We start from the raw sequence: 20,756 nt of genomic DNA, 5'->3' as shown, positions 1-20,756 counted from the left end.
CTACCTCAGGGTTGAGTTCTGCCCACCACGTACTCAAAGGGTAAAGGATTGTACCCATGCAGATCAGGGCCTGGGATCTGAGGATCCCCTGGGGAGGCACATGTGGGTTTCGGCAGGCCATAGACAGATTCTTCCATGACACCCTTGTGGTCAAGGCGTCTGCTGGGGTTGGGTGACAGCCATAATCTTACTGTAAGTGAGAGCTCACTTGGGTAGCTCATGTACTCAAAATAGAACAGTAGAGACACAAATGACATGCAAACCTGGAAGGCTTCTGGAGCTCACGATGATGACCCTGCCCTCCCCCACAGCCTAGCTGAGGTCGCCTGCAGCTGCAGGAGAACGTGTCTGAGCATCCGACCTCCCGTGCCTGCAGCCCGGGGAGCTTGCCCAGCTCCATGCAGGAACCCAACCCTCAGGGACCCCTAGGGGGAGAACGGGAATCACTGGGAAAAGGCCCTTGCCCCCTACCCCATTCCAGCCATCCCACCAGCCAATTAGGAAGAGTGTCTCCACCGCTTCTCAGCCAGTCCCCACCTGGATGGGGCCCCAGTTGCCCTCAGGACCATGTGCTGTTTAGCTCGCTCTCCATCGGCTTCTCTTTTTTTCCCTTTCTCTACTTCCAAATGTCTGCTTCACATGATCACCTCCCTCCCCGCACCCCCAAATTACCTAAACCCAAGTCCTTGTCTGTGAGCCTGTTTTGGGCCCGGTTGGGATGCGGGGGCGGGGGCAGTCCAGGACAGCCAGGCAGGTGGGGAAACTGGAGCTTCAGAAAAGCTCATTACAAAAGAAAGGGATAAGCCTACAGACATCTGTTTTGAAAACACTTTATTTCCCCTACATCCTTGTTATTCAAAGCGTGGAGGAGCAGCGAGGGCATTGCCTGGGAGCTTGTGAGAAATGCAGACCCACCCCAGGCTGGCAGAATCCCGGTCTGTCCTCTAACAAAGATCTCTAGGTGGTTGGGCGCACTTTCCTGTTTGAGAAGCCTTGCCCGCGTGATCTTCCTGGGCTCTCCCAAAGGGGTTAGAAGAAAGTATTGCCTCCTATAGTGGGTTGAATAGTGTCCCCCCCACCCCCCCCTCGAAATTCCTGTCCACCCAGAACATCAAAACATGGCCTTATTTGGACACGGGGTCCTTGCAGATGTAATTAGTTAAAATGAAGTCTTACTAGAGCAGGGTGGGCCCTATGTGACCAATATCCTTGTAAAAAGAGAGGACACGCGGATACACACATACAGTAGAAGACCAACTAGCAGAGGTCATACCACCACAAGCCGGGGAGCCACCGGGACCTAGCAGAGGCAAGGAAGGATCCTCCAGTTGAGCCTTCAGGGGCCGTGTGTCCTGCCGGCACTTTGGTTTTGGACTTCTAGCCTCCGGAACTGTAGGAGCACAAATGTCTGCTGTTTCAAGCCACCGAGGTTGTGATATTTCATTATAGTGGCCCGGAGAAACGAATATACTGTTATTCCCAGGTTGGCAGCCACCAAAGTGGTGAAGCCAGAACTTGACCTAGGCAGTTTTTGTTGTTAATTCAATACCCTGCAGTGGGTGTCAGGCCCCAGGGGTCTCTGGCAGCATTTCCAGGGCCCTGTGCTTAGGCCTGCCCTGCCCTGTGCTGTCACCCAGGACTTGGAGGCAGGCACAGGAATGCATTGTTCAGGGACACAGCTGACATGGGGTTGAGAGGGCTGGTTAAGCTGGTGGATGGCTGAATGGGGATTGAGGCTTAGAACAGGGAGCCCAATGCCAGACGATGGAAACCCACAGGGATGAGAGGGAAGTTCACCATTTAGCTGACAAGGAACAACAAGACAGAAATGGGACGGGGAAAGCTAGCTTGACAGATGTTCTGATGGAGATAAATATTGGGGCGTGTGGGTGGGCAGTCCATGTCACCTCAAGCTCTGCTGAAGCTGAGTGTGTACTGCGGTTGGTGACAAAGGAACACAGATTTCAGCTGCATTACTAGAAATGGGGTGCCCCTTGTAAGCAGGGACCGCATACCCAGCTTCCATTTTGTGATGCTCTTGCCACCTGGAGGACAAGGTCACAGCAGGGGCACTAAGTTTCAAAGAGGACTGCAAACTAGAGAGTGTTTGTCGGGTGACCAGAACGGTAAGGATTCAGAAATAAAACAGCGATAAATGCTGCCATTTAACGAGCACTTCCTACGTGCCAGACATTGGCGAGGCAAGGTAAGATAGGCAGTGTCCCTGCCCTTGGAAAGCTTATAGCCTACTGGGCAAAGACAGGCAATACATCCCAAGGCAAATAAACACAGTAAATATGCTTTAAAACCCACAAGTGCTGCAGAGGTTTGCAATGTGCTCCGAGGTCTGTTGCCCAGAGAACCTGATCGAGACCAGAGATCAAGGCAGGCTGCCTGGAGGAAACGGCATTTCCATCTCTGAGCCAGCTAATGAAGGCTAACTAAATGTTACCCAGGGGACCACGGCACCTTTTAAACAAACAGGGCAGCAGGTTCAAAGGTCCTGGGGCAAATTTGAAGACCTAGGAGAAGAGTCGTATTAAAAGATGTGGTTTGGTTAGATAAGAGTCTTGGAAACATCATTTTGGCTGCATGGTGAGGAACGGATTAGAGCGAAGAAAGAGTGGGTACAGTCAGGCAGACCAGTCAGGAGGGGGTCATAGCCATCCCGTGCTAGTTACATACTGCCATTCTAACAAAATACCACAAACTTTGTGGCTTAAAACAACATAAATGTGTCCTGTTACAGTTCTGGAGGTCAGAAGTCCAAAATGGGTCTCACAGAGCTAAAACCAAGGCGTCAGCAGGGCTGTGTGTTCCTTCTGGAGGCTCTAAGGGGGAATCCATTTCCTCGCCTACTCTGGCTTCTAGAGGCTGCCCACATTCCTTGGCTCATGATGTCTTTCCATCTTCAAAGCCAGCATTGGCTGATTGAAACTTTCTCATGTCTCATCAACTCTGCCTCTGAGTCTCCCACCTCCCTCTTTCCCTTACAAGGACCGGCATGATTATATTGAGGCCGTCTGCACAAACTGGGCCAATTTCCTAATCTCCCTCTTTGAAAGTCAGCTGATGAGCCACCCTAATACCCCCTTGCCATGTAACCTAACACATTCACAGGTTGTGGGGATTAGGATGTGGACATCTTTGGGAGCCATTATTCTGCCAACCACACCTCCTGATTTACATACATTACCTCATTTACTCCCCTATCCGTCCCTTCCAAGTTGGTGCTATTAATCCCTTTATACACAGAGGCTGCTGGGAGGTGGCAGCATCCAGAGTCAGACTCCAGGCCGCCCCGCCGCAGACCCTGTGATCTTAGTTTTTGCCCCATGCTGTCTCTCCATGTGCTATGAAGAGAACATGCAAGGCAGGGGAGCTGACGTCTGGCATGTGATGGGCTGGTTATTACTGTCCCATGGGGCCAAGCTCTGGGTAACTCCAGAAGGCAGACCAGGTTAATAGTCACAAGAAGGCAAATTTCAATTTCTAACAACTCAAATGTTAGAGCCAGAGAGGACCCAAGAAGTCTTCTAGCACTTGCTTCTAAGGAAACCAAGGCCCAGAGAGGGGACATAATCCAGTCAAGGCCACACAGTTAATCATTCATCTACACAGAACTCTCTATTCTAGTTGGCATGGGCTACAGTATTAAGTGAGGGGTTCCCTGTCACTGGGGGAAGCTGGTCATCTGATGGGGCGCCAGCATGGACATTGCTGGTTATTGTGGAGCATGTTGAGGGTAAGTTTTTATTAACCACAAAATGTAAAAGTTTGCGCATGGTTTGGTTGTGTTAATAAGTTAGAGCAGTTCTTCCTACAGTGCATATCACTCCCAACCATTTGTCCTCTGCTGTAAGGTTTTTATAAAAATTGGGGTTAGGCATAATTTGCATACATTAAAATTCATCATTTCACATGTACAGTTCAATCAGTTTTAACAAATGTGTAGTCATGTGACCACCACCGCCACATTCTTAAGAAACGTTCCCATCACCTCAAAAATATCAAAAAGATCTCTGTGCCTCTCCTTCTTGTTTATTTTTTAAAAGATTTTATTTTTTTATTTGACAGACAGGTCACAAGTAGGCAGAGAGGCAAGTAGAGAGAGGGGGCAGCAGGCTCCCTGCTGAGCACAGAGACCAAAGCAGGGCTCGATGCAGGGCTCGATCTCAGCACCCTGAGATCACGACCTGAGCCAAAGGCAGAGGCTTAACCCACTGAGCCACCCAGGTGCCCTAAAGATTTTAAGTAATCTCCACACCCATCATGGGGCTCAAACTCACCACCCCAAGATCAAGAGTTGCATGCTATACTGACTGAGCAGGCCAGATGCCCTGAAATTGCACTATATATTTATTTATTTATTTATTTATTTATTTATTATATGTTTATTTTATATATATGTTTATATATGTTTATATATATTATATATATATATATATATATAAAATAAACATATATTTTTATCCCCAGGGGTACAGGTCTGTGAATTGCCAGGTTTACGCACTTCACAGCACTCACCATAGCACATACCCTCCCCAATGTCCATAATCCCACCCCCTTCTCCCAAACCCCCTCCCCCCAGCAACCCTCAGTTTAAGAGTCACTTATGGTTTGTCTCCCTCCTAGTCCCATCTTGTTTCATTTATTCTTCTCGTACCCACTTAAGCCCCCATGTTGCATCACCACTTCCTCATATCAGGGAGATCATATGATAGTTGTCTTTCTCCGCTTGACTTATTTCGCTAAGCATGATACGCTCTAGTTCCGTCCATGTTGTCGCAAATGGCAAGATTTCATTTCTTTTGATGGCTGCATAGTATTCCATTGTGTATATATCCCACATCTTCTTGATCCATTCATCGGTTGATGGACATCTAGGTTCTTTCCATAGTTTGGCTATTGTGGACATTGCTGCTATAAACATTCAGGTGCATGTGCCCCTTCGGATCACTACGTTTGTATCTTTAGGGTAAATACCCAGTAGTGCAATTGCTGGGTCATAGGGTAGCTCTATTTTCAACATTTTGAGGAACCTCCATGCTGTTGAAATTGCATTTTTAATGAAAGAATAAATTGATGAATAAATTCACGATGGAAAAGTCCAAACTATTCAGGTATTTTGGAAGAACTCCTTGAGCTCCCTTTCTCATCCCTTCCCATCTCATCCCAGTCCCTTTTCTGAAGGTAATCACCCTTAAGGGTTTCGGGTAACCTAAGCTTTCATCTATGTACTTGCCTACTGTGATAGTTCATTGTGTATGTCAACTTGACGGGGCTATGGGCTGTCCAGATTAAACACCATTTCTGGGTGTGTTTCTGAGGGTGTTTCCAGATGAGATTGGTATTTGTTTTGTTTTTTGTTTTGTTTTTAAGATTTTTTTTTAATTTATTTTATTTGACAGAGATTACAAAGAGGTAGAGAGGCAGGCAGAGAGAGAGAGGAGGAAGCAGGCTCCCTGCTGAGCAGAGAGCTCGATGCGGGGCTCGATCCCAGGACCCCGGGATCATGACCCAAGCCGAAGGCAGAGGCTTTAACCCAATGAGCCACCCAGGCGCCCCGAGATTGGTATTTGAATTGGTGGACTCGGCAAAGTAAATCGCCCTCTTCAGTGTGGGTGGGTATCATCCTGAAGAAACCTGAATAAAACAAAAAGGGGAGAAAGGGCCAAATCGTCCCCTTTCTGCCTGCCTGCTTGAGCTGGAACGTCAGTTTTCTCCTGCCCTGGGGCTGGAACTTCGACCATCCCTGGGCTGTCCTGGCTCTCCTGCCTTCAGACTCAGACTGGGATGATACTGCTGGCCATCTTGGGTCTCAGCTTGCAGACATCAGTTTGAGGAACTTCTCAGCCTCCATAATTGCATGAGGCAATTCCTCATAATAAATCTCTGTCTCTCTCTCTATTCTATTAGTTCTGTTTTTCTGGAGAACTCTGACATGTACACAGTACATACATTACATGTATATGAACTTACTTGTGAAAAAAGATAGCTGTAGGGCCCCTGGGTGGTGCGGTTGGTTGCGTGTCTGATTTCGGCTCGAATCACGATCTCGGGGTCCTGGGATCAGCTCCACTTTGGGCTCCCTGCTCACCTTGGAGTCTGCTTCTCTCTCTCCTTCTGCCTACCCACAGCGTGTGCTCTTTCTTTTTCTCTCTCCCTTAAATAAATTTTTAAAAATCTTAAAAAAATAAGATAGTTGCATGTAACATTTCTATTGTGTCATACACATTGTCCCACAGCTTGTTTTTTTCCCACTTAACTATATGTCATGGGTAATTTCCTATATGCACGTATTTATGCCTATTGCACTTCAAAATAATCTCTGCATAACATTCCATAGTATCTGTGGCTGTCCTGTTAACTCCTTTAACCAATCCCCCACAGGCAGGTGTTTAGGTGGCTTTGAGTTTTGCCCTGTTACAGACGATGCTGCAACAACCAGCCTTTGTGTACTTGCGCCAGTCTCATAAATTGAGAGAAGTGGTGTGTTTGCTGGAGTGGGAGGAAGAGAGATGAAGTTTCAGCGGACAGAGAATAGCCCCGAATCTTGCAGTGGCGGCAGGTGCCCCATGTGACTGTCATCCGGGAAGTTCATTGTGGAGGCTGTCTGAGGGCTTTGGTAGGTGCCTTCTAGCTCCAAGGATTTGAGATTGTCTGATTGAGCCAAGGTCACATCCCATGACCAGAGCTGCCTCTCTGGTCTGCTAATTCCTGGGCCCACACTCTGCTTCGGCCAGCTCTCTTAGGTCCCACGAGGTGAAGGAGTCTGGAGCGGGGGGAGGGGGGAGCTTTAATTTGGGGGAAACTGTGTATTGTTTTGATGAAGACTGTTCTGACTTAATGCTTTCCAGCTCCAGAGAGACCACATGCCACCCCTGCACAATAGATATGATGAAGCCAAGAAATAAACTCTTCTCTAGCAGCAGGGGTGGTGAGGAGACCATTGTTTTCTAAGGAAATGAAGGCTCAGAGAGGGGAAGGAATTCACCCAAGGCCACACAGCTAATTAGTAGCCTCACTTTCTACCTGGGGGGTAGAGGCAGCACCTTCTTCCAGACGCAGCATGTTCCCTGGGAGTGTGAATAGGCTGGAGGTTTTGGAGCAGGACAGGGTGAAATTGTTAGCTCTGAATTGAGTCTTTTTCTCAGCCTCTGCTCCTGCCCAGGATGAGCCCATCAGAGACTGGGAAATGGTAATATTGCAAATCCTACCCTCCTAAATCCTACCATATGTGTCTAGGGAAGGGCTGTCGACCAATACCAGTTCCAGAACCATTCACACGAACTCACCTACTTCCTGGAGTCTCTATGCTGGTGTAGAAGGAAGTGGTAGTTGAGAAAAGAAACAAATACAAAACTCATGACCATTTAAAAGCATTTTCTGCTCTCAAGGGCCTTCCCATCTTTTATCTGCTCATCACAAAGTAGGAAAGGCAAGCTCTACGTTTCACATTGCAGAAATGAGGACACTGAGGCCCACTGAGAGATTGAGGCGTTTGCCTCAGGTCATGCACGCATCAAACTGGCCAGAATGTTGGTGGAGGGACCCTGGTTTCCTGATTCCCAGCCAAAGGCTTTTGCCAACACGTTTAATCGCTCCCCAGACTGCCAGGGCCCTGTGATCAGCATCTGGTGCGTGCCTGTGCCCACCTTGGAAGAGACACTGCACTGTGTCTGACCTTTTATGTCCAGAAACCATGTGAACCTGACAGTCTGTGACCCTTGAAGAATGAGGAGGGCAGTCTGGCTAACAGAATCCAAATGCTTAGGGCCCAGATGTGGAAACGCCCAGCCACGGTTCGGATGGGCCCCGACCAAGTATGGAGCAACTCTTCAGCCTATTAAACACGCAAGTGTCTGTAGCCTTAAATGGGTGAAAATGATGCTCAAGGGAGTCTTTAGGGAAAAAAATAAGAGAGCAGAAGGCTTCTCTGAAGGGACTGGAGAAGCCCAGCTGGCTGAAGCAGAAGGTTTGTCTGAGGGAAGAGTGGGAAGTAAGATTGGGGAGGCAGGTAGTTTTTTTCCAAGATGGCTGCAACAAGATCTCTCATTCCGCAGGCTCTTCTTACAATGTGACTCTGACACCGCCCCCAGTGAGATACAGGGGCTATGGTCTTTCCCCTCACAACCGGGTAGGCTTGTGATTATGGCCGAAATGAGGTTAAGTGACTTTGGAGGCTAGGTTGTAAAGGGGTTACAGTTTCTACCTTGTTTGCTGCAACACTCACTCCTGATACCTCCAACCTCTCTGTGAGTCACTGGACAGCAGCCATGCTGGGAGGAAGCCCAAACTAACTCCTGCGGCGAGATCACAGGACGCAACTCTGAGACTGCGTGGAGAGAGAGAAGCCTGGCTGTTTCCAGCTGCTCCAGCCCCATCGTCCCCGTCCCTTACCCCTCCAGCTCCAGTCACTCTCCTGCCGCAGCCTTCTGAGGGACCCTGAGCCTGAACAGTCCAGCCGAGCCCTTCTCCCATTTCTGACCCACAGAAACCAGGAGACTAATAAAAGAGGGCTGACATCTTAAGTCACTAAGGTTTGGCTTTGTGGCAAATGAGGTTGGTGGAAGCAGGATACCATTGTACAAAGAACACTGGCTTGGGAGTCAGGAGAGCTGCATTCCTACGTGTGGCCCTGCCAACAACTTGCTGTGGGGCCTTGGGCAGGAAATTTGTCTCTGAACCCTGATTTCATTATTTGTAAAGACAATATACTAGGGTGAAATGATTTAGAGAGACCTTTCTAGTTCTAAAAATTCCTTTGTGGTGCCACACCTCAGAGAAGTTAGAACTTTATCCTTAAGCAAAGGGGGAATGATTGAGCGGAAGACATGCTGAGAGAAGGTTCTAGAGAGAAAAAATGTGTGAATGAAGACAGAGCTGGGGAATCCTTCCTCTTTCTCAGACAGGTGGAGGTGAGCACTGAAGTGATGAGAAGCCCCAGAGAGGTACCTGACAAGGGGAGGAGATAGGAGGGGGAGGGGGGCAAGTCAGAGACATGCAGTTCACCGGCCAGGTTCAGAGCCCACAGCTGCAAAGTACCAAACAGTCCTCTCTGTCCCTTTCTACCTCAGACCCATCCACCTCCATCTACCTGAAAGACCATCTATTTATCAAATCTCTGCTCTATCTTCCTGGTGGGATTTTTCATGCTTTCCCCGCTCTGGAACAAGCCCACAAGGCTCACCACTTTGTTCAAATGGAGCTAAGATGAGACTAGCCTTGTGCCCATTTCTCAGATGTCAGGGCCTCGAGCAGTAATCACCACAGGTAGCCCCGCCCAGGGAGAAAAGCCAGGCCAAATGCTTTCAGTAACTTCCTTTGGGTCCTTTATAGGTCTGCCCAGGACCCCTGACCTTGGGCTTTGTTTGAGTCTTTAGCTGTGGAGAATTTGGGTTACATGATACTCCCACTGCCACAGAATCTCCAGGCTGCCATTTCTATAAGACAGAGGTAGTCCTAGCTCTTGGCTGGGGATGGTCTCTCAGGAAAACAATGGGCAGGCTGGTGCCAGTGGGGATGGAGTAGGTTTGCTTCTTAGCAACAAAGGGAGCATTTGAGTAGAAAAGAAGCCTGCGGGTCCTCTGGGGCTGTCTCAGTTGGTTATTTCTCTCTGCTCCTACACAACTTCAGGCAGCTCAGGGACCTGGACTCCCGTTGCCCGTAGCCTGTGACCGGCACCGCCCCTGAGTGAAAGGGGGCTTTGGGTCTGCAGTCCTCGAGTGGAGGAGTTGACTTTTTCCACACCAACCCTGGCAAAGGCTCACACGTTATTCAGAGAGCTACAGAAATGGGAAGGCTGCAGCCGAGGAGAACTAGGAAGACAGCATTGGGAGGGCTGAGCTATTTGAAATGGGCTCTCCTGTCGGACCAGGGGTGAATACTGAGCTTCTCTGGAGGGAGGTCAAGGACACAGCTGAAGCCTATGTACAGCTCCCTCCCTCCTGTGTCCGCGTGATAATAGCTCCTTCCTATTGAACCCTTGGTAACAGGCACTGTTCTCCACATTTTCCATGGATTATCTCACTTAATCTGTCACAACAGCTCAGTGAGGTAGGTCTACTATTATTCCTATTCTAGAGATTAAATATTAATAATTTTTTAAAACCCCAAGGCACATAGAGTTTTAAGTAAGCTAGGAAGTGGCTCAACCAGGATTATGAACCCGGACAGTTTGGCTCAAGAGGGCAACACCTAGCCATGAGGCTTACTGCCTGTCACACGACAAGCCAGCTACATGGACCCAGCCTCCGGGACTGCCTTCTGAAATGCCCCTTCAGGCCTGGCTGTCTTGGGGCCTACGTCATGCTCTGAATATGGTAACAGCCACCACCTCACTGAGAGCTCACCACGCGCCAGGATTGTGCTAAACACTGCCCGTTTAAACAGGGAATAGGTATCGTTGCTTTCTCCATTCTACAGCTGAGGAAGCTGGGGCTCCCCGAGGGTTAATAACATGTTCAAGGTCAAGCTAGTAAGTAGCAGAGGCAGGATCTAAATCTGAACCGAAGTCTGATTCCAGAGCTCTAGGAGCACATTTTACCCATTCATTCCCTCAGCCAGCCACAAGGTTCTAGACCATCCGCGATGTGGCAGGCACTGTGCTCTACACAGGTAGATATGCACAGCGGCGATGTTCCTGCATTTCTGACTCTCTCTAGCTTAGACCGCTCTCCAGAACTGCAACTAGCTCCTGAATCCCACTGCCTGTTTGACACCACAATCTCAGGCGAACAAGTTCAAAATGGCACTCTTGATACTTCCTCCAAAGTCACTTCCCCCAAAGTCACTTCCCCAAAGCCTTCCTCAGTTCTGCAAACGGCATCACCATTCACACAGCTGCTCTAACCGGGACTCGGAAACCTCAAGGTCGTCTTTGAATCCATGCCCTACATCCCATCTATCAGCCTGTCTGCTTGACTTTATCTCCAAACACATCCTAAATCTTTCACAACTCTCTCCATCCCCCACTTTCCCCACCTATGTGTTCCCTATAGAGAAGTCAACACTACCTGAAAATATGAACCATCCTGTGTCACTCCGCTGGACCCCCAGGTGCTCCTAACTCATGAGGCCCTGCCCAGGCTGGCCCCTGTGCGGCCGCCCCAGCCTCGAGCCCTCCCTGTCCTCCTGCCTTCTGCTCCTCTACCGTGCCAAGCTCCTTCCCTCTTTTGCCTTTGCTCAGTACCTCCCTCTGTCTGGAATGTTCTCCCCCAGATCTCAATTTAAATGTCACCTCCTTAGAAAGGCTGTTTCCCCTAGCTTCTATAAAGTAGTCACTCTCTCCTCTCGGCGTGGCTCTTATTACTAACGAATATTTTCATTTTTAGTTCCTATGCACTCGTCTCCCCCACCCACCAGAATAAAAAGCTCCCTGACAGCAAGGAGCTGACTTCTCTCTCTCTCTCTCTCTTTTTTTTTTTAAGTAAAAAGGACCACAGACTTTATTAAAAGTCAGTAAAGGTAACATATAGTATGTACAGATGGCACATGATGCTGATCTTCGCGTGCTTAGATGTAGTGTACTTGTTGACGGTCATGTGCTTTGTAAGCCCATGATTCGCCATGACTATATTCTTAGCCAGGTGTTACATAACGCGTAGAAGGGATTCTTCAGTGTATGATAGATAATGCTGTAGAGTTGGTGTCCATGCACTGTTATCGAGAATTTTCAGTGCTAAGCAAAAATCTCCTGCTGCAATCTAAGAAAGAGAAAAGTGCACCACATCGTAGTCCAACACAGTTAGTTCCATCAAGTATTTGGCCAAAGTACGTTGCTCAACATCAACCTCTCCAATCTTAGATGCTCTCCGAAGGAAATGCAGGGGTAGAGGGTGGCCCAGACCAAAATAAGATCTTAGAATCTCCATTTCCATCTGTCTGATTTGGTACTTGGTGTAAGTGTTGTCAGTCACAAAGGCAAAGTCACCAGTTTCTGGAGGGTACATTTCTTCATATTTGCTTGCAATAAACATGGCAGTGACACCAACCAGCTGCAGCATCTTCTTGGGCACCCAATTATTCTGCGTGAACTGATCAATAATGAAAACGGTCATGTACATGGTCTCCTGAAATAACCTGAACTTCATCTGAACCTGTACTAGCCCAGTCAATAAGGTTAGCTCTCGTGTTTCCAGTGACTTCATGACCCAGTAGGTATTTTGGTCTGATGGCTTGCTCTTCCTCGAGTTGTCTCAGATAAGCATAAATATCTTTCACATATTCACTGCAAAGGTTTGGATCAGCTCCATCTTCGGCATCCACACCATTCACTGCAAGAATTACATCAGAGAACGCCTGACACGGGTATTCTTCTTCAGGGGCACATCCAGATGTTTCTATTCGGCTTGGAGAGGGAGTAGCAACCAAAACAGGCTCAGGCAAAAGTTTTTCTTCTTTAATGGGCTCAGGTTCTGACACAGGCTTGGGTGACTTCTCCAGAGGTTTAGGTATTTTTTTAGCAATAACTTTTCCAGGAACCAAAGTTTTTGCTTCTTTTTTCAGAGGCAGTTTGGCCTGTGGTTGTTCGCTGACTTTGTTACCAATGTCGCCGAGGTCTGTTCTCGGCCGCAGCCCAGGCTTGGAGGCTGCAGTCGTGGTCAGAGGCACGTGCTTTGCGCCTCCCATGCTGATCTTCGCCTCATTTCCAGCATTAACTTCTGTGTTCCTGGTGACCCGGAGTGCCGTGGCTTGCTCTCCACCAGGCAGCACTTCAGTGGGGAGAAGCAGACCACAGGACTCACCAGCGAGCCGGGGACCTGAACCCAGCACAGCTCAACAACCATTCCTCCGCAGCAAGCCGGAGGGGCTGACTTCTCTTATTCGTCATTTTCTTCTCAGCCTCTAATATAGTGCCTGGCACATAGCAGGGGCTCAACAAAGTGGCATTGGTGGATAAAGTTGGTGGGCAGCAAGGGGGGGAGGGTACACAGAGGGATGTACGGTCCTTGGGAAATGACAAAGGAACAATAGTCTGGAAGCGGCACAAGGAAGTAAAGAACATGCTGACCCTTCTCTGAGCCTGAGGCCACGGGAGGAGGAGAGGGTGTGAGGCTTCCGAGTTTCCACTGTCACTCACCAGTCAAGGCACTTAGATTTCCTGAGCCATATGCCCCATTTGAAAATGGAAATAAAGCTACTATCACCTAGCTGCGTTGCTGGGGTCGGGGGCTCCGTTCAGATCCTCCCACTTCCCTGCCCTCATCTGCTAATTACCACTCCCTTGCTCACGTCTCTCCTCCGCCCCACAGGCCTTCTCTGCATTCTGGCCCCCCGATCGAGGCAAAGCTGTTCCCTCTGTCCAGAATGCTCTTCCTCCAAATGCCTGCAAAGGCTCACTCACCCCTCACTTGCTTTGGGTCTGGTCTCAAATGCCCAGCTCCTCACTGAGACCTTCCCTGGTGACCCCATTTGACACGGCACCCACCTTTCCCGAGAGGTACTCCCTCTCCCCTTCTCTGCTTTGCTTTTCCCCAAAGCACTTCCACACGCTGGCATGCTGCATCATTTACCTGGTTACTCTCTAGAGCCATTTGTCCTCCCCACTAGAGTGTAAGCTTTGTGAGAGCTGGGATTCAGCTGTCTCATTCACTGCCGCCCCAGAGCCCCTAGAACAGTGCCTGACACAGAGCAGGCACCTGGTAAATCTTTACTGGATCAGGTACTGTCACAGAACCTGACCTATAAAAAGGTTTAGTGAGTGGTAGGTGTTATTACTAATAACACGCACACTGTCTCTGGCCCCTGTTCCAGTGGCAGAGGTATAGCACAGAACCTTGCATGTGGAAAGAGGAACCCTACTGGAGATGGAAAGTCCTCTATCTGCTGCAAGAGAAAACCACGTGACACAGGCTCTGCGTGTCAGGGAGCGAAGGCAGGACGGCAGTTCCATCCCTGCCCCTCAGCTATGAGAGCTCCAGGGAGGGCATTTGAAGCAAAGGACAGTTCCCACACGGACATCAGGAAGGCTACGTGGGTCCTTAACACGAGTCACCAGTCTTCCAAGGGGTCTGTGGCTAGAATTCAAAGGGTTCATGAACTTGGCTGGGGAACACTGCCTGTTTACATCTGCTCTCGTAGTGACTACATTTTAGCACTTCCTTCAGTCATGAAGGCAGGCAAGAATTCACCAGAACACCTGAGGACCTGTATGTAACTCAGCCCCCAACAGAAATCACACACATTTGGAAGTAGATCTCTTCTTCAAATATCAATATGTTCATCACTATTTTGAAATGGGTCTAAAACTTATTGCTACATCTCTCTCTCTCTCTCTTTTTTAAAGATTTTATTTATTTATTTGACAGAGAGAGACACAGCAAGAGGGAACACAAGCAGGGGGAGTGGGTGAGGAAGAAGTAGGTTTCCTGCAAAGCAGGGAGCCTGATGCATTGCTTGATCCCAGGGTCCTGGGATCATGACCTGAGCCAAAGGCAGATGCTTAACAACTGAGCCACCCAGGCACTCCTAGATATCTCTCTCTCTCTCTCTCTCTTTAAGTTGTGTGTATTTAATCAATCTCTACACCCAACATAAGGCTCGGACTCACAGCCCTGAGATCCAGAGTGATAGGCTCTTCTGACTGAGCCAGCCAGGCCCCCCATTGCTAGTTGTTGTTATTTCTTGTGCTAATAATTAGTCACCTTTACTACACATTTAAAAAATATGTTGATAGCTGTATTTCAGTATAATTGGTTTCCATTATGATTATGTCTTATTTTATGCATTTAAAAGCATTATTCTGAGAAGGCGCCAGTAGGCATCACCAGACGGCTAAGGGGTCCGTGGCCCACAAAACGAGGCCACAAGCCCCGGGGTTGCAGTACACACAGTCTGGTTGCAATGGGTGCCAGCCCCCCTAGGGGACCCCTTCCAAGGGGAGCCTACACATTTGCAAGTTTGAGCCTAAGTCTGACAGAGTGGACTCTTTCTAGTCACTGGTGGATGGCGGTGCGCCACCTCCCCAACAGTGTCACCTTCTGACACTGTGATGTGTTTATGAATTGGCTTATCAAATGAGCAGTAAGACCAGTGGGACCAGAGCAGGCAGTGGGGTCTCAAACTCCTCCTGGAACGCCCCTATAAGCCAGACTAGATGGCTCACGGTCCCCTGGGAGTGCTACGCGCATCCCACCTTCCTGCCAGTACCTCGCCTCTGCCATTCCTTCCGGCTAGAATGCTGGTTCAGCTCCAGCCCCAGCCCCAAGGTCGAGCTACTCTAACATCAGATATTCCAATTGTCCAGCCTAATGTCATGTTTTCACACTCCAAGACCTATTATTCTGGAAGTTCATCTGCATACTTGCTCAAACACTTGAGCAGATCCACAGCTGTTTCTTGAAGCAGTGTATTGGCTCTGCTCCCAAGCAATTAATTGGCTGGAGGCGGGCAGTGGCCTTCTGTTCAGGCACTATGAAAGGCACGCGTGTCCGTCCTGAAAACAAAATCCCAGCTCCTCTACCTGTGTTACCAGTCTTGGTACCCAGAGCACCCAGATCTGAATTTGAGCCCGCAGCACAGAAACCTACCCTTTGCATACTCGCAGAAGAGCTCAGCCTTGACCCCTCCTCCCCACGATCTGTTGGGTGCACACTCTTATCCAGGTCAGTAAAACTGAACCTCAGGGTTGGAAACCAAGCACGGGCATGTTTTTTAAAGTTCCTTGGGAATTTTAACTTTCTGGAAACCTGTGATCTATATAGCTACCTCTCTACTTCTCAAACTCCATCTTGCCCAGCGACCACCCTGGCTGCATACTGCCAGTCTCTCTGCCTAGAACCCATCCCCTTTCACCTATTAGTGACGACTCGTCCTTCAGATCGCAGGTAATTCATTGCCATTTTACTGTCCTACTCTCCCACGTGCACGTTAAATCCCTCCGTTGTGCATCTGCATCTCTCTTGGCCATTATTTGATTACTGTCACCTACACCACTAGACTGTCAGCGCCACATCAGTCTTACTCTCTGCTGCATCCTTACCAGCTAGCACAGTGCCCAGTACAACATAATGCCTCCATAAATATTTGATGATTGAATGAGTGTGAGGCAAAACGAAGTATTTGAAACCATATGGACCAAATATGTTCACTGATCACAAACTGAATTCCCAATCTTGGTCATAACCCTACAGTATTGAATCAATGCCCCTGGCTACAGCCTATGCCCCTCCTCTCAGCTGCTTGGGTGAGTGGTTCTCAATCCTGGCAGCCCATAAAAATCACCTGAAAAAGCTTACTTAAAAATTAAAAAAAAAAAAAGCACAGGCTTACCCCCAGAAAAATTAAATAAAAATATCTGGGGGTAGGGGAGCCAGCCTAATTAATTTCCCCCATCTTTATTGCAGGACCATTGGCAAATAAAAATGGTATATATTTACGTTTTACAACATAGTGTTTTTAAAGGGATACACTGTGATGGTTTGATATAGGTATATGCTGCAAAATGATAACAATTGAGTTAGCATACCCATCACCCCACACAGGCAGCTTTTTTTTTGTAGTGGGAACATGTAAGATTTATGCTCTTAGTGAAATTCAAGTGTTTCAAGTTCCCCAGGTGATTTTAATATGCAGCTGCAGTGAAGAGCAATGATCTACTCCTTGCTCCTCCAAGTGTGGTCCAGGCAACAGCTCTGCCCCTGGGGAGCTCCTGAAGAATGCAGAATGTCAGGCCCTACCAAAATCTTCTAAATCAGAATCTGTATTTGAACAAGGACCCCAAGGGACTTTCCCAAGTAACAGTGTTTGTAAAGCACTGCCAAGGAGTCAGGAAGGAGAGTGTGGACTTCGGTGGTGCTTCCAGCTTCCAGCGACGTGTGTGGCTGCTTGGGTACGACGAGCAAATCTCCATCCCTCCTCTCTTCCACACGTCCCTACCTAAGGGCTGCCTCAGCGCTTTGCCAGTCTGGTAGATACCGTAAATAAGGTCTTAGCATAGGCAAAAAAAAAAAAAAAAAAAAAAAAAAAAAAAAGCCATCCTGAAGACCGACACCAAAGCAGAGGTCTCCATGTCGGCGGGAAAGCTGGGACTAGCAGGACGTGTTTGCTGGGAGCCCCTTCTGACGAGTGGGAACAATAGAATAAAGAACCAGCCTTCGCGGTCCTGTCACGTCCCTGCACCCAACGAGCGGCAAGGCTGGGTCTAGCGATGATCGCTGGCATTGCAAGCACTGAGCTGGCACCGAGGAACCGCTCGCAAATGCGTGCCTCCCTGCAAGTCTCTGCACCAGCACAACCCCCTTCCCCCGCCCCCACCACAAAATCAGTCTAGGTCCTCCGCCCCGGCAGAAAAGAGCGTTCAAATGTGTTCCAATTCTATTACTGCTTTGGTTTCGAAAGGTGGACCGTGTTTTGACCAGGAGCCCTCATACTTGGGGCTGGGCCGGGACCCCCTCCACCCCAAGCGCGGGAGAGCGCGGCTGGACGCACGGTGCCCGGTCCCTGCCGGGCAGGGGGTGGGAATGGGTGCCCCGCGAGGAGGGCTGATCCCGCGGCGCGGGCACCGAGGGGCGGCTGCGGGCCCAGGCGCGCGTGCGGGCGCTGCACTGCCCCCCTGGGGCGGACGGGGGCTGTGGCTTCCCGGGCGGCTGGCACGGCCCTGCGCCACCGCTGCCGCCTGTCTGTCCGGCTTCCCCGCCAGGAAATGTCTTCTTACTGGAAAGCCAGCCACTGTCGGCTGCAGCGGGTGGCCGAGTCTGAAACCATTTCGACGAGCCCCGGGCGACAGAGAACTTTGTGTTCATCTTGGGGGGATGTTCTCTCTGAACGAGCGTTTTGAAAAAAGCCACCTGTCGGATCCCAGCTCGCGAGTGAGCACACCCCGCGGAGGGGCGGAGGGCTGGGTGTTGAAGGAAGCATTTTCGTGGGCGAGACTGACGCATCCCTGGAGCTGCCAGTTAGCAGCGCCCAGGACACAGCCCCTCTGGAGCCAGCTGTTTGCTGTGTAACTGAGAGCCGAGTCCTCTGAGGACACTGGGGCCATTGGGTAAACACTGTCCTCGCTCCTGCAGCTGGGTGTGGACCGCAGCCACCTTTGACTGGGGAAGCAAGGGCACCCAGCTGTTGCCCAGCCAAAGAGCCAAACTGCCGCCCTCCGAAAGCCCCAGGCGCCAGGTCCTTTCCTAAAGGACACACAGCTTCTGAGTGAAGCACAAGCTGGCCCTTCCAGGGGGAAACTGTTATGTGTATATACACGTACATACACATGTGTGTAAAACCTTGTGCCTGGATGCTCAGCCCTGGCCCTGGGGTCCGTAACCATCCACCTCCATCTTGGCAGTGGCTCCCAGGGCATGGGCATGGTCTTCACAGAAAAAAACTGGATCCCTCATGAGCTCACGTCCATCCTCTCTGCCTTCTTTCTCCTGCTTCCTTAAGTTTTTCTTCTTCTTCTTTTGTTGTCTCTAGCTTTCTTACTTCATCTTCGCTTCCCATTCATTCTATCCCTCTCTCTTCTGTTGCCTTCTTTCTCATTCATTCAAAAATGCACTGATCAGGTATTAAGCAGTGTAGTAGCCCGAGTGGCCACCACAACAAAATACCATGGTCTGGGTGACTTAAACAACAGCAATGTATTTTATCACAGTCTGGATTGCTGCAAGTCCAAGATCAGGTTGCCAGTATGGTCAGATTCTGGTGAGTGTCTCCTCCTGGCCTGCAGACAGCCACTTTCCCACTGTGTCCTCACATATCTTTTCCTTTTAGTAGGGCAGAGTCCTAAGGGTTTAGGGTTAGGTTTAGGGCCTACCCTTATGATATCCTTTAACCTTAATTACCTTTCAAAGACCCTATCTCCAGATACGGTCACACTGGGGGTTAGAGATTCATCATACAAATTTGGGGGAGGGACAAAATTCTACCCTTTGCAAACACCTCCAGGGATTACTAGATTCCTAGGGGGACTCCAGTGGAAGAGAGAGACTGCAGTGTAAACAGATGCGATCAGCATTGTGGCCAAAGTGTGAACAGAACAAAGTAGGAAAACAGAACAGAGGAGCAGGAGTGAAGAAATGACTCAAGGGGGTCTCGACAGAAATAGGTGCCTTTTGAGCTGGCTCTTGAAGAATGAGAAGTTTTCTGGCCAAAGAAGAGAGGGACTATATTTCAGGCAAACAGAATAGCATGTACAAAAGCACAGAGCTGTGAAAGGGCCTGCTTCCTATGATAATAATGGCCCAAGCTAGGGCAGAGAAGGTGGAAGTGGAAAGATAGAAGAGAATGCAGGAGACATTGGCAAAACCGAATTAATTACATGGTGGGGTGATGACGAGGCAGGAGTGGAGGGTGACTCTTGGATTTCAAGCTTAGGGGACTGGCACCACTCACTGGCACCTATAAAAGGACGAATAGATCCGAGGTGGGAGTAGGAGCAGAAAGAGCGAATGTGAGTGTCTCTAGGACATCCAGAGGAGATCAGCTGGGCGCTGGGGGTGGAAAAGGGATGGGACAAACTCTGTGTAGGTTCAGGAGCATGTGTGAGGACACTGTCTAATACTGGGGAGAGAAGTATATGAAATTATTAGAGTGAACTGTGTTCAGAATTCACACAGGGCTGAGGATAGTGCCAGTTCCCAATCAGCTGAAACTGGGGTATTGGGTAGAGTACACAGAAGAGTCTTGTCTCGGTATTGGGGAATAATTAGCTCCAGGCCAAGCACCACTCTGGTTTCATCTAACACAGCTTAACAGCAACACCCAAAGGGATCAAACAATTTCTTTTCTTTTTTTTTTTTTTTTAAGATTTTATTTATTTATTTGACAGAGAGAAATCACAAGTAGATGGAGAGGCAGGCAGAGAGAGAGAGAGGGCGAAGCAGGCTCCCTGCTGAGCAGAGAGCCCGATGCGGGACTTGATCCCAGGACCCTGAGATCATGACCTGAGCCGAAGGCAGCAGCTTAACCCACTGAGCCACCCAGGCGCCCGGGATCAAACAATTTCTAAGAAACTTAATTGAGTCCCAGAACAAAGTTCAAGAATATTTATAGCAAGGTTTCTCAACCTCAGAATAACTGACATTTTTAACCTGACAATAATTGTTGCAGGGGCTGTCCTGAACACTGTATGATGTTTGCCATCATGCCTGGCCTCTACACATTGAATACCCATAGCACCCTCCAGTTGTAACAACCAAGAATGTTTCCAGACAAACAAACTTGCACTGATAAAGCAATACAAGCATATAAAGAACCCAACAAGGTAGAATTCATAATATCTGACATTCAAAAAAATTATTTGGCATGGACATAGCAGTTAACTATGACCCATAAGGAGCAGATTAATTAATTAATTAATTGAAGTCTAAACCAGAACTGGCCCTGATGGTAGAATTAGTAAACAAGAATATTGAAAGTTATTAGAACTGTATCCCATATGTTCAAAATTAAATGGAGACAATGGAAGATAATTTTGAAATGTCTGAATCAAATTAGTAAAGGTGAAAACTCCAACATGTGGGGTAGAAATTACCTTCAGTGGGATTAATGACTGATTTGATAATGCAGAAAAAAACACTAGTGAACTTGAATATGTGGCAACAGAAACAATTCAAAATGAAACACACACAGAAAAGAGAATGAAAAGAAATGAACACAGCATCATCGAGCTGTAGGAAAAATTCAAGTGGCCTAATATAAATATAATTGGAGTCCCTGAAAAAGAGACAAGTGGAAGGAAATGTTTGAAGAAATGATACGCCCCACATTTCCAAATCTGATGCAAATTAGAAACCCAGAGATCCAAGGACCTCAGCCAA

The 20,756-nt window shown here is 48.7% G+C and overlaps 1 pseudogene; it reads right to left on the bottom strand.

The window, feature by feature from the left end:
• Window positions 1-415: 415 nt before the first annotated feature.
• LOC131821068 (G2/mitotic-specific cyclin-B1-like) lies at window positions 416-17,709 on the bottom strand (annotated as a pseudogene).
• Between the last annotated feature and the right edge of the window lie 3,047 nt (window positions 17,710-20,756).

The sequence above is a fragment of the Mustela lutreola genome, chromosome X (genome assembly GCF_030435805.1).
Source record: "Mustela lutreola isolate mMusLut2 chromosome X, mMusLut2.pri, whole genome shotgun sequence".
NCBI classification, from domain to species: domain Eukaryota; kingdom Metazoa; phylum Chordata; class Mammalia; order Carnivora; family Mustelidae; genus Mustela; species Mustela lutreola.
Note: the sequence above shows the minus strand (reverse complement) of the source record. Positions and strands in the feature narration are given on the sequence as shown.